At 45.4% G+C, this 13,092-nt stretch overlaps 1 protein-coding gene across 3 annotated transcripts in view; it reads left to right on the top strand.

Moving 5' to 3' along the window:
• inpp4b (inositol polyphosphate-4-phosphatase type II B) overlaps positions 1 to 13,092 on the top strand; it is a 413,442-nt gene that overhangs the window by 22,223 nt on the left and 378,127 nt on the right. The window contains exons 1-2 of one of the 3 annotated variants that reach the window (XM_078210864.1): positions 3,339 to 3,421; positions 8,216 to 8,332. The gene's annotated coding sequence lies outside the window, so the exon portion shown is untranslated. Of the gene's footprint in view, positions 1 to 3,338; positions 3,422 to 4,282; positions 4,322 to 8,215; positions 8,333 to 13,092 lie in introns of those variants that run through there. The other 2 variants (XM_078210883.1, XM_078210873.1) reach the window with 2 other exon arrangements.

Here is a 13,092-nt window from a genome sequence, read left to right as displayed (position 1 = left end):
GCTCTCTACCTTGCTCTAATGGTAGGATTTTCCAGCTGCGCTCACGCCAAGGCTGGAAAATCCTGCCCAAGGTCAATAGATCTCTGCATGGTCCATGTCCCGGCCACTACGATTTCCGTGGTGGGCGGGACGGGAAAATTCTGCCCCAGATATTCCCTGTCCCTCGCTGGCAATGTCATCAGGTTTGTGCCCATAATGGGGCGTATCTTGACCCATCACTATATCATGCTGATTCAATACGTTCACATAGACGTGAGGGTGTCCCTGGGGTGCAAAATGTAAGCATGGCCCCTTGGGGGACAAAGGACGTGGACAAGCAGTGTCCTGTCTGCGTCCCTTGGCACAGGTTCCAAGCTGAGCCAAGGGGTGGGTCCCAGTGGAAGCCTCTTGTGAGAGGGGGCAGGGGGAAAGTGTGTGTGTGGTTAAATGCAGGCTGGGAGTGGACAGACAAGCAGGGGATGCTGGTGATGGCCGTTGCTGGGGGAGGGGTGGTGCCAGCTCTGATTGTGGGAGGGAAGGGGCCGATGATCGCAGAGTGGGGGGTGCTCAGGATGAATGCTGGCTCCGATCGGCGGGGGGGGGGGGGGGGGGGGGGAGGAAAGAGGAGCCCTTGAGGCCTCAGTGGTGGGGTAGGGGGAGGTTTATTGCAGTTCTGATCGGGGCACCCTTTGAAGATGGCGCCCAAATCTCTGTGCAGCCGGGTTTTGATGGTGTGTTTAGCTCCCTCACCCCTCTATGATGGCGTGAATCACGCCCCCTCCTTTATTTTTTTTGGCAGAGTGTGGTAGAATCTGGAGAGAAAACCGACCGGTTTCTCTGGAGAGAAACACGCAGGTTTTCTCATCAGAAGCAACACTGCCATTTTTCAGTAAGATTTTGCTCATTGTGTCTCACTATATATAGTTCCTGTATCTATCCTATTCTGTAAATTACGTGCTGTGTCTGTATCTTAGCTGGTCCTGCAAGTGTGAAATCAAACAAATGTGCTGTTCTCATCATCATAGGCGTCTTGCTGTTCTTCCATCGCGTGGCCAGGTTGTTGGGTCGAAGGGCACAAGGGTAAGGTTTTTATGTGGGTATCGGGGGGAGGGGGTGGTGCAGCAGGAGGTACATAATCATGACACCTGCAGCTTGAAAAGCAGCAGCGAGTGGGAGGTAGGATGTGAGAAAGATTACGAGAATACTGTCAACTTTGATGGTTTCAGTTCCTCCGCTGTCTGTGGTCTCAGGAATCTTCTTTCTAAGCAATCTGAAACCCCCCCCACATGGGCCAGGCACAGACCAGCTCCTTTAAGTTACTGCAAATGTGCAGTTCCACAAAAGAATTCCAAGGCCCCATACACTTGGACAGATCGTTACAAAAAAAAAAGAGGGAATTTCAAAAACGGCCAGCAGCATCTCTTATATCGGGGTCAGGATATTCATGTGTGCCTGTCTCCCTCTGGTTAGTTCCTGTTGCCTCCACCTTTGTGATATCTTGCCATGTGAGCGAGAGTGTAATGTGTCAGTGAATATTGCAGAATCTGTTTATATCACGGGTGGCTGTCATGATTGAATAGCTGGCACTGTGTCCCAGCAGGTTTGCAGCATTTTTCATTGTATAAAGAACAAGCATGAAGCAAAGAATAGCAGGTGAGAGTCCTGATAGAGCCTGTTCGTAGGTGAATCAGTACGAGATGGTGAATTAAGTAGTGTCTGAATCTAGTGGTGTAGTTGTTAGGAAACGACATTTGCTGACCTTCACTACTTCTGTGAGGTCACTGCATTTCTTGTAGCATTGTATCCAAGTCCTTGGGCTTAACTACCTTTGGCCTCCAAAGCTATCTATTCCCACTTTGACTATATACATAGAATGGCCTCCAGACAGAAGGAGGCCATTCGGCTCATCGAGTCTGCACCGACAACAATCCCACCCAGGTCCTATCCCCGTAGTCCCACGTATTTACTCTGCTAGTCCCCCTGACACTAAGGGGCATTTTTTTTTTTTAGCATGGCCAATACATCTAACCTGCACATCTTTGGACTGTGGGAGGAAACTGGAGCACCTGGAGGAAACTAATGCAGACAGGAGGAGAATGTGCAAACTCCACACAGTTACCCGAGGCTGGAGTCGAACATGGGTCCCAGGCGCTGTGAGGCAGCAGTGCTAATCACTGTGCGGCCCCATAGTGTTTACCAAGAGGAGCTCCTGGCCCCCAGTGGATCACGAACATCTCTCCTCCTTTCCATCTCCTGCACCAAACCTCCATTGCAGCATTTTGGAAACCTTGGAGCATGCTCTTTCCCAAATTTCCCTACCTTTCCGTCTTTCCCAGGGCAGAATCAGCTCCCACTGGATTCTCGGCATCTGCCCCAGTCACGGTACAGGCTAACTTTAAATAATGCAGATTATTGGCCCCCTGCTTAGGGATACAGCCAATCAACAGAATAGTTAGTACTGGCTGGGCGCTGAAATCAATTAAAATAGCAGCTAGCACAGGCTTGATGTGTTGCCCCTGTTGGTGTTAACAGAGGGAGGTTAATACGCCATTGTAATTCCTGCAACACCAGGTTAAAGTCCAGCAGGTTTATTTGGAATCATGAGCTTTTGGAGCGCTGCTTCTTCATCAGGTGAGTTGAGTCTAACCTGAGGAAGGAGCAGCGCTCCGAAAGCTCGTGATTCCAAATAAACCAGTTGGACTTTAACCTGGTGTTGTGATACTTCTTACTGTGCCCACCCCAGTACAACGCCGGCATCTCCACAACATTGTAATTCCTGCATTAGATTTCAGGGGGTATCAAATTCAGCCCCTCACAAGGTCCTGAAACACTCGTCTAACTCTGGAAACTGCAATGAAGGAGGTACCTCTTTATGGTTGACAAATATGTCAAAATTATAACTTACTCTTATTAGAAGCAATAATTTATTAAGACACATTCGCTTGGACACAAAATGCTATATTTATGTTGACACCCAAGCTTTTGAATTCAACCCCAAATGCAGCCTCCATTTGTGAGTTTAACCTTGTATTTATAGGTGCCAAATCTCTGTCAGGTTCAAACTGATCAAACTGAAGTAGAATTCATCTCACTACTAATTTGCATGCATACCAATAAAAACAGTAGGCATCCAACCCATACCAGCTGCAACATCTGTTTAATAATACTAGCCATCTATTCCGGCTGCTGTGTAATAAATCACAACTGCATCCCCCTCCAACATGAAAAAAAAATCAGAGTTTATGTACACACAAAGGCAGCTTTTGTGTGCATAAGCAAGTGAATATTAAAATTAAATTATAGTAATGGAGCAGTCCCACAGCCATTGCACTTGATCTGCCCACATGACTTATGGTGTTGGGTTTTAGTATTAATGTGGTATTAACCAGACCAACAGAGCTCTGTGGGAGAGAAATCGAAAGCAAGAGTCGCTGTTGTGCAGGTCTGTAAAAGTTTTTTTTATAAATGCATTAGCTCCTAATGATGGGGAAAAGCTGTCGTGGGCGATCTGTCACAAATTGGCAGACTGCTCGGCTACAAATGGGCTGAAAATAGCATGTTTTACTGTATCTCCGTCTTCTTATGCAAAGCCAGGCTCCTTGTAAGCTTTCCAAATTTCTCTCTGGCAGTAAGGCCCACTTACATTTTTTATTTCCAGGCAAAGCTACACGCTGACAGGGTAATGTGTTGCCGATAGCCTTCTGTTCATGCTGCTGTAAATGTGGCTCATTCTCTGTCAGTGCCCTCGGTAAATTAGTATCTTGCAAGAATGAATGACAGTTTGAAATGAAAGATATTCGCTGTTTGCTGCTGCTGAAATGTAAATACTGATATTTGCTATGATATGCTGTGTTTAGCTGTAAGGTGGCTATCATTTTTGGTGATGCAAAAGTAAGCAGCGTTATTATTATCCGTTATCACAGACATAGTCTTGGTTCGCTTAATGCGAAAGCACAGATTGTGTGCATGTTTGTCCAAGTGTAATAAAAATTAGAATCCATTTCCCCCAGTCCTTTAGACTGTGTTAAAGACAAGCTGGGCTGTTACTTTCATTAAATCCATTGAACCATCCTCGTACTGAGTAAAAATATAGATGTTGGCATGGCAGTGAGCACCTACACATCAGAACTGACCCAGATTACTCATAGGTCTCTGTTGAAACAAGATGTGTGCAGAAACATCAACTGAGCACAGGATCAGGTTTGACTGTGATTCCTGTTATAGCCTGCCAACTCGCATTATATAAGCACAGAAAGAATAACTTAGATGAGGTACCCAAGGGCTGGTAGTACCAACGGACCTGTATCCGAGCAAGAGCCGACAGTTTTTGGAGGAGGGTAAGGTGAGAAATTTGGGGATCGTGGGGTAGAACGAATATTTCTGCTTGTATTAATTGTGAAATCATGCAAATACTAAGAGAAGGTGAACGGATGAAAAGGTAGCTACAGAATAAATTCCAGTTAACACTTCGCTTTGCTGTTCTCTGGCAGATCAGCTGGTTAAGGCAGCGAATAAGTTCCGTCCCCAATCTATGCTGAGTTAGCTGATCTCAGCCGCTGAGCGCCTCAGGTGCCTTCAGTGCCCTCGGCCCAGCCAAGAGAAACTTGATCTGTATTCTCTAAACTGACAGCTTTCAGAGAATCACTGCAGTGCAGAAGGAGGCCATTCGGCCCATCGGGTATGCACCAATTCTCCAACAGAGCATCTTTCCCAGGCCCACACCCTGCCCTATCCCCAAAACCCCACGTATTTACCCCACTGATCTCCCTGACCTGCACGTCTTGGGATGGTATGGGGCAACATAGCATGGCCAATCCACCTAACCCGCACATCTTTGGAGAGTGGGAGGAAACCGGAGCATCTGGAAGCAACCCACGCAGACATGAGGAGAATGTGCAAACTCCACACAGCCACCCAAGGCTGGAATCGAACTGGGTCCTTGGCGCTGTGAGGCTAACCACTGTGTGCCACCCCAGAGATCCCAACTTGAAAATTGGTGTAAATGTTAGGAAAGGAGACGGTTGGAATAAAAACAGAATGTTTTGTAAAAGCTCAGCAGATCTGGCAGCATCTGTGAGGAGATAAGCAGAGTTAATGTTTCAAGTCCAATGTGACTCTTCTTCAGAACTGAAGAGAGGTGGAAATGGGATGGATTTGTTTTATGTTGTTGTAAAAGTAAAGAAGGGTCAGGTGGAACAAAAGGGAAGGTCGGGAACGGGTTAGAGGGAAATTAAATACAGAGGATGCCATACAACAAAAGGAAAAGGTCACTGGTATACTAAAGAAGCAAAGCATTGGTGCAGAGTAGGTTTGATCGGAGAATAAATGTCAGCCATTTCGGAATGCAAAAAAATAAGACACTCAGGAAAATAAAATGAAAATGGAGGACAGAGTTTATGGTCTAGTTTTTGAACTCGATGTTGAGCTTAAAAGACTGTCAAGTGCCTCATCAGCTGATAGGTGCTGTTTTTCCGGTTTGCGTTGGGAAGAGGATGAGTTGTCATGGAGGAAATGTCCCTTTGGAATACCGACAGAAGAGGTGAAGATGTGTTTGGCGGCAGCGTTATGCTGGAGCAGGCAGAAATGGCTGAGGATCCTTTGAATACGGAACGAGATGGAGTGGAAAGAGTGGATAAGGGAATCCTATCATGGCTATGGATATCTCAAGGACCCTATTTATGCCCTCCGTGACTCCCTGGTCCACTTTTATATCACCCCCAGCACCTCATCCCCTCCCCAAAAGCACCTTCCCATGCAACAGCAGAAAGTGTAACACCTGCCTCTTTACCTCCTCCCTCCTCGATGTCCAATGTCCCAAACACTCCTTCCAGGTGAAGCCGTGATTTACTTGTACTTTTTACAATTTAGTATTCTGTACTCGCTGCTCGCAAAATGTCCTCTTTTACATGAGGGAGATCAAACGCAGACTGGATGATCGCTTCTAGGAAGTCCTCCGCTTAGTCTGCAAGCATGGCTCTGACCTCTGGTCACTTCCCATTTCAATCCACCATCTTGCTCTCATGCTCACATTTCTGTCCCTGGCCTGCTACAATGTTCCAGTGAAGCCCAAGTAATGTACTTGAAGCGTTAACTCAGTTTCTCTCTCCACAGATGCTGCTTGACCCCTTGAGTTTTACAGAATGTTTTTTATTTCAGATCTCCAGCATCCAGCAGAACTTTGCTTCAATTTAAGGATAATGTTGGGTTCAGCTGTGATTTTTCCCTGATGTTTAAGCAGTCACTGTCCTCCTTCACACTTAGATGTTAGGCCCATAGGTGAGGTACCAGGAGGTGCCTCTGCCCTATGGGACTGTAGCCTAGGAATGTAAGAGAGAGGGGAAGAATCAACATTAGTCGAAACAAAATCACAAGTAAATTTCAAACTAAAATCCTTTTTTTAAAAAAAAATTGAAATGGTTTTACGTGGAATCTCTATCAAATATTTACATTAAAACATACTGTGGGATGAGATTCCATGTAACTAATCTAAAGAAGGTTTGGCATGTTGCGAATTTATTTTGTGAATGCAAACACAGTGGCCTGAATTTTTACAGCCTGTTGGAGACTGGCTAGGAGGCAGGGAGTACTGGCAATTCAGCACAGGAAAACGTCTGGAGGAGAGCATGATGTCTTCCTGCCATCATAGCATTTTGCCAGTAGTGAGAATATTAGCACCACAGCCAGCCACCATCTATCCAATTGGGCTACTTCCCATCCCCACGGGTTATTTTGTTCCTATCAAGAGGGCCCACCAATGTGTGGGGTGACAGCCAGGTAAACAGGCAGCCTCCCAGCATCTCTCCTTAACGGCTACCCCAGGGCTCCTTGAGGTGCCACTCCCAGTGGCGATAACTGCACAAAAGTATCCCCACCCCCCCCCGCAACCAAACATTCAAAATCACACGTCAGTGCCTGGCCCTGGCTTCCCCAAAGACGCACACATGGCTTTGAATTGTTAATTGGCTCCGCCAGCAAGGTGCATTTCCAGGGTCCTACTGATGCACTGGGTCCTATTGGGCTGAACAGTGGCACAGTGGTTAGCACTGCTCCCTCACAGTGCCTGGGACCCAGGTTCAATTCCAGCCTTGGATCTCTGTCTTTGTGGAGTTTGCACTTTCTTCCCGTGTCTGTGTTGGTTTCCTCCAGGAGCTCTGGTTTCCTCCCACAGTCCAAAGATGTGCGGGTTAGGCTGAATGGCCATGCTAAAATTGACCCTAATGTCAGGGGGATTAGCAGGGGAAATGTGTGGGGTTACAGGAATAGGGCCTGGGTGGGATTATGGGTGGTACTGACTCAATGGGCCGAATGGCCTCCTTCTGCACTGTAGGGATTCTATGATCTGTGAATAGGGGTTGGCTTCTGCTTTGAGCCCCAGTGATGGGATTGACCATCAGTGACAAAATTCAGCCCATTGTGTTATGTAAAATTTGTCCCTGGCATACTGTCTCATCGAATAAAAAATCACCCGCTACCCCAAAAAGACAGTTCATTGAATAGGTGAGTGTTTGCTCGATCAGATGTTTATAGTATGCCAGCATTTGGTTTTAGATAGGATGACGCTAAAGCTCAAGCTATTGGTTTAGTAAATGTCCTATTGTCGCAAGTCTTGAGTCTTTTTTTCCCTATTAGATTCCATATTACGTCACTGATCTTTTAAGCAAAGCACTTTTAAAATAGAGATGAGCCTCTAACTATTGAACTAAATCTTTTTCCAGCCTGATTTAAAATTAGAATGACAATTGCACCAGCAACAGGCAGTGGGTGCAATTGAAATTCTAAAATCAACATTCCACCTGAGTATGGCAAGGTCTTCACAGTGCTGCAGCATCTCATCTCAGTGCTGATATTGGCTCCACAGTAATCAAATCACAATTAAGATAAAGAAAGGAGGGGATTTTTCTTTCCATACATATTATTAGCATAAGGCTAATTATTTTAAAGGAACACCAGCAAAAATGACAATTGGAGACAAAGTAATTTGGGGGCACTGCTCAAGACTAACTGCTGCTTGAGTAATGATGGGTTTCAACACAATTGTGAGTCCATAAGGACTAAAGGTAATGCTGTTAATGCTGTGTGGCTTTCCCTGATTTTAGCTGCTTTTTACTGAGTTGTAGCTTTTAAGGCTTCTGTTTTTTTTTTTATTTTTGGTACATTCATCTGTCAGTTCTTTCTATGCTGCCCGGTGCACAGCTGTTAGCTTACTGAGACAGGCCTGTTTGCTTGTGGCACGCAGGGAACAAGAGATCCAGTGTTTTTGACTGGCGCTACTTTCCCACCGGGCTATCCCATTTATGAGGAAACACGGGTGAAGTTAACGGTCTACGATGTCAAGGAGAAATCCCAAGAAACCGTGAGTATTTAACTCCTTCGGTGAAATATGTCTTCTCGACGTACAAAAATGTGAAACTGAAAAATTTCAAACCTTTTTTTAAAGTATCCAAGCAGATCATTCATGTATGTTTACTCAGCTGGCCATTTGTGCCACTACATTGAGTTAAATAGATTATTAATATGTCTGGCACAGCCAGAGAGGCAGTCCATGTTTAGCTTCAGTTATGTTCCATTGCATTTAATGTTGTGCAGCTGTCTTGTCGAGCTGTAATAATTGAATCTCACAAACAAATGGAAAACACTGACGTTCTCCAGTTAGGAGAAAGACATTGCATCGGTACGAAAATTTTACTGCAGATTTATCCACACCTTGCTCTTCATTCCAAAATTTATTTCATGGACTCTTAGGTTCCACTTCAGTTAAGGAGACTGCTTCACTTTCTCTCTCACATTGTCAACAAAAATATTGTGTCGCTTGTGCTGTCATTTTATTAACTGCTTGTTGGAATGTCTCGTAATATTTTTTTGCCAACTTAAGTACGAGTACAGTAATGATGGAAAGTTTCCCTCTGATTCATTTCCATTGCATTCAAGTGCAAGAATTGTGTACCTGATTTAGATGGTAAAATTGTGAATATAATCCATATATAAGGAAGGTGTGAGAGTGGAATCAGGAAATTATAGACTTGTTAGTCTGGCATCTGTTGGGGGCGTGTTATTGGAATGTATGATTGAGGACAGAGTGACTGAACACAGAGAAATTTGAGCTAATTAGAGAGAGAGCCAACATGGGTAAGGGTAAGTCATGTCTAACAAACCAGATTGTGTTTTTTGAGGAAGTGACTGAAGTAAGAGGCAGGGGAATGTCCATGGAAGTTGCTTACATGGGCGTTTGGTAAAATTACACATAAGAAGCTGTTAGATGATATTGACCTGTTTTGGCAAGAGAAGAGAGAGAGAGCGGAGAGATAATGCGCATGTAATTGAATTGGAAGGAATTGAATAGTGATGTCCTCCTAGGACCTACAATGCAGCCTCAACTATTCAGTATATTTGTTAATAACTTAGATAACCCAATATAAAGCCATGCTTGCTGATGACACAAAGTTTAATGGCATGGTAACTAGTGAGCTCATTGACTTTGGATCAAAACATTCAAATGGTGAAAAGCTAGGAAGCCATGTGCACATCATTGTACCAGAAAAATCAAAAAGCCTAATGAAAGGTTAGGCTTTATATTGTACCTCTCTAGTTATAAAGCGGATGAAGTTTTTCTGCAGCCACTTAAAGTCCAAGTGAGACCACAGTGCTGGCCCACTTCACCTCAAAAAGAATAAATTGGGATTTGAAAGATTGCAGTACAATTCATCAATGTTTACCAGTGCTCCAAGGGTCCGATGAAGAAGAAAAGTTTCTTAATGAAGCTTGTGTTTCCTGAGATAAGGAAGATTGGGGGTGATTTAAGTGAAGTTTTTTTTTAGGATTTTCAAAAAATTGATGGAGAGAAACTTTTTCTGATATTGCGGAGTGTAGAATAATGCAACAGGCAATACAGTCGCGAAATTAGGAAATGGTTCCTTCCACAAAGTGTGATGCAAGTTTGGAACGCTTTTCATCAAAAAGTGGTAGATGTTGACCGGAATTCTCTGACCCCCATCCACAGCTGGGATTCTCCAGTCCCGCTGCAGTGAACAGAGACTTGGCTGAGTGCCAATTCTCCATTTTCACTGGCAATGGCGGTGGAGCATGGACCACTGGAGTTTTCCAGCCATTAGCTCTATTAATAATTTTAAAACTGAAATTGTCAGATAGATATGGAAGGATATGGAGCATGGCAGGTGGATGAAGTTAAGATGCAGGTAAGTCATGATATTATTCAATGACAAAGGGCTGAATGGGCTATTCCTCTTCCTATGTTCCTATGTAATCCATCTCATACAGTTGTGATGCCTTACACATCATGATATAGACTGACCATGCCCACCTGGAGCCACGCAATCTCCTTGGAGAAGCAACACAAAATAAAGAGCCCAGGTCAATTTGAGGCAAAACGGAAAATTCCGTTCTGACGACATTGGGCGATTAAAGAGAGTACATCGATCCTAAGTTATATTAGAAAGTAGTGCATAAAATACCACATTGACTTAAACTAATCCCTTAATTATTTAATAAACTTGATCAAATCCCCCTGAGGCTACACTCATCTAAAATATGCTAAACTTGGTATTTTTTTTTATTCATTCATGGGACATGGGCATCACTGGCTGATCAGCATTTATTGCCCATCCCTAGTCACCCTTGAACTAAATGGCATGCTGGGCCATTTCAGAAGGCAGTTGAGAGTCAACCACATTGCTGTGGGTCTGGAGTCACATGTAGGCCAGGCCAGGTAAGGACAGCAGATTTTCTTCTCTAAAGGGCATTAATGAACCCGATGGGTTTTTCCGACAATCGACAGTGGTTTCATGGTCATCAGTAGATTCTTAATTCTAGACATTTTCTATTGACTATAAATACCACCATCTGCTGTGGTGGGATTTGAACCCGGGTCCACAGAATATTAGCTGAGTTTCTGGATTAATAGTCCAGCGATAACACCACTAGGCCATCACCTCCTTTGATGGCCCTCCTCTGGACTTCTTCCAGACCTGCAATATCGACATCATATGAGGAAAGCAAAATTGAACAGTATTCAATATGAATTCTAACCAAGGACTTGTAAAGTGACAAAATGACAAATTTTGTTTTCTAATTAACTAGTCCATGATACGATCTACTATCTTGCTAACTTTGGATATAACCCATGGCATTGGTCATGTATATTTATGGACTTATTTCCCTCGAGAACCCAGAGCTTTTATGCTCACCAGTGGCTTTGATATTGTCGTAAGCACAGTAAGAAGTCTCACAACACCAGGTTAAAGTCCAACAGGTTTATTTGGTAACACAAGCTTTCGGAGTGTCACTCCTTCTTCACTCACCTGAAGAAGAAGTGACACTCCGAAAGCTTGTGCTACCAAATAAACCTGTTGGACTTTAATCTGGTGTTGTGAGACTTCTTACTGTGCTTACCCCAGTCCAACGCCGGCATCTCCACATCTTTGATATTGTTCCCAGTAAAAGTATATGTAGTTTTAACTTTAGACCGATGTAACAATCCACTTTTCTAAGTTAAACATACAAACAGGCCTGTTCCCTCAACACATCAAAATCTTCTTCTGGCAATTTAACATCTTCTGTATCCTAATACTCACTTTGTATTAAATAAATGGATCATTTCCCCAACACCCATATCTAGCTACTTTCTGAAGATAATAAAGTGCAAAGTTCCTAACGTAATTCCTGTGGGCCACCACTAATAACTGGTCTACATAAGCAGAACAAAATTCATTGACTGCCACTTTCTGCTCGTGGGTCTTCTGTTAATTCTTAATCCACTGCACCTGATTATCATATTCCACACAATTCCATCTGTTTCTTTTTCATTATCCCGCAGCCACATTGAGTGTCCCTGGTGACATCGTCTCTATTTAACTGGCCGTACAGAAAACAAAAAGAAAGAGCTTGGGTGTGATTCTCCCTGCCCGCTGCGCTGCTTTTGTAGTGCAGCAGGCCGGGAGACTCCAGCGGAGGCCATTTAGCAGGCACCCCGCTGAGTGCCATGGCCTCTGTGTGTCTCTGATTTCTGGCGCGGAGCTGTATAAATTATGTACATGTTCATTTAAATCATATTTAAATATCATTAGCAGGCCGGGACTGAAGTCTCCGGGCCCCCGGGCCTCTCCCCCACCACGAGTGGTTCACTCCAGCAGAGTTTATTATAGCTCCCCACTTGCAGGGAGCTTGTGGCCCGACCCCACTGGAGTGAAAGGGCGAGGGGGGGATCGAGGCCCCACGCAGAAGGTTGGATGCTAGGGAGGGGTGCCCCCTGGGTTTTTTCACCTTGGCAGTGCCAACCTGGGCCCCTTGGCACTGCCCAAGGGACAAAGTGGCAATGCCCGGGGGCATCTCGGCACCGCCCACTGGATAATGGGCAGCGCCCAGAGGGCAGGGCCTAATGGGAGCCAGGCCTAATGGGGGGGGCAGGGTCTCTGGGGGCAATTGGTGGGGGAGGGGGAGGATCGACCAGCTGGTGAGGGGGGGGGCGGGAGGATTGGGAGTCGGGGCTGCAGGGTTTTGGGGGGGGGGGGATAGATTGAGGCAGGTCGGGCGCGGGGGTGGGGTGTGTCGAGGCTGGCCTGGACATGTTCGGGGGCCAGCAATTGGGCCGTGGGGGGGGTGGGGGGTCAGTAAGCTAGCAACGCGGGGTTGCAGGGCTGGCCAGTGATCAGGATGCCGGCAGTGTGGGGGGGGGGCTACTGCGCATGCACCGATCTCAGCGCTGACAGATCGACGCATGCGCAGTGACCCGCTCAGCGCCAAGCTGTCAGCCTCTCTAGCGGGAATAGGCCCCGCCCACTGATTTTTAATGTGATTCATGCTCATGCACTGCAGTGCACAGAGTGTGGGAGATTCATTTTGAAACTCCCGCTCGAAAAATCAGTGGAATTTACTCCAATTCTTTCACAAATTCGACACTTAGAATTTTTTGGGAGAATCTCCGCCCCCCCCCCTCCCCCTCCACCCCCACCCCCCCACCCAACCCCCCCCTTACCGTTCATGACTTCAAGCTGTCTCACAACGGTTTTTACAGTCCCTGAAATATAGGTCATTTATTACAATATCTTCAAATACTTTACCTAATACTGAAGTCAAGCTAATGGACCTGGCTCTATTTTA

This window comes from Mustelus asterias, chromosome 1 (assembly GCF_964213995.1).
Source record: "Mustelus asterias chromosome 1, sMusAst1.hap1.1, whole genome shotgun sequence".
Lineage (NCBI taxonomy): Eukaryota > Metazoa > Chordata > Chondrichthyes > Carcharhiniformes > Triakidae > Mustelus > Mustelus asterias.
This window is presented reverse-complemented; position numbering and strand designations above follow the sequence as displayed.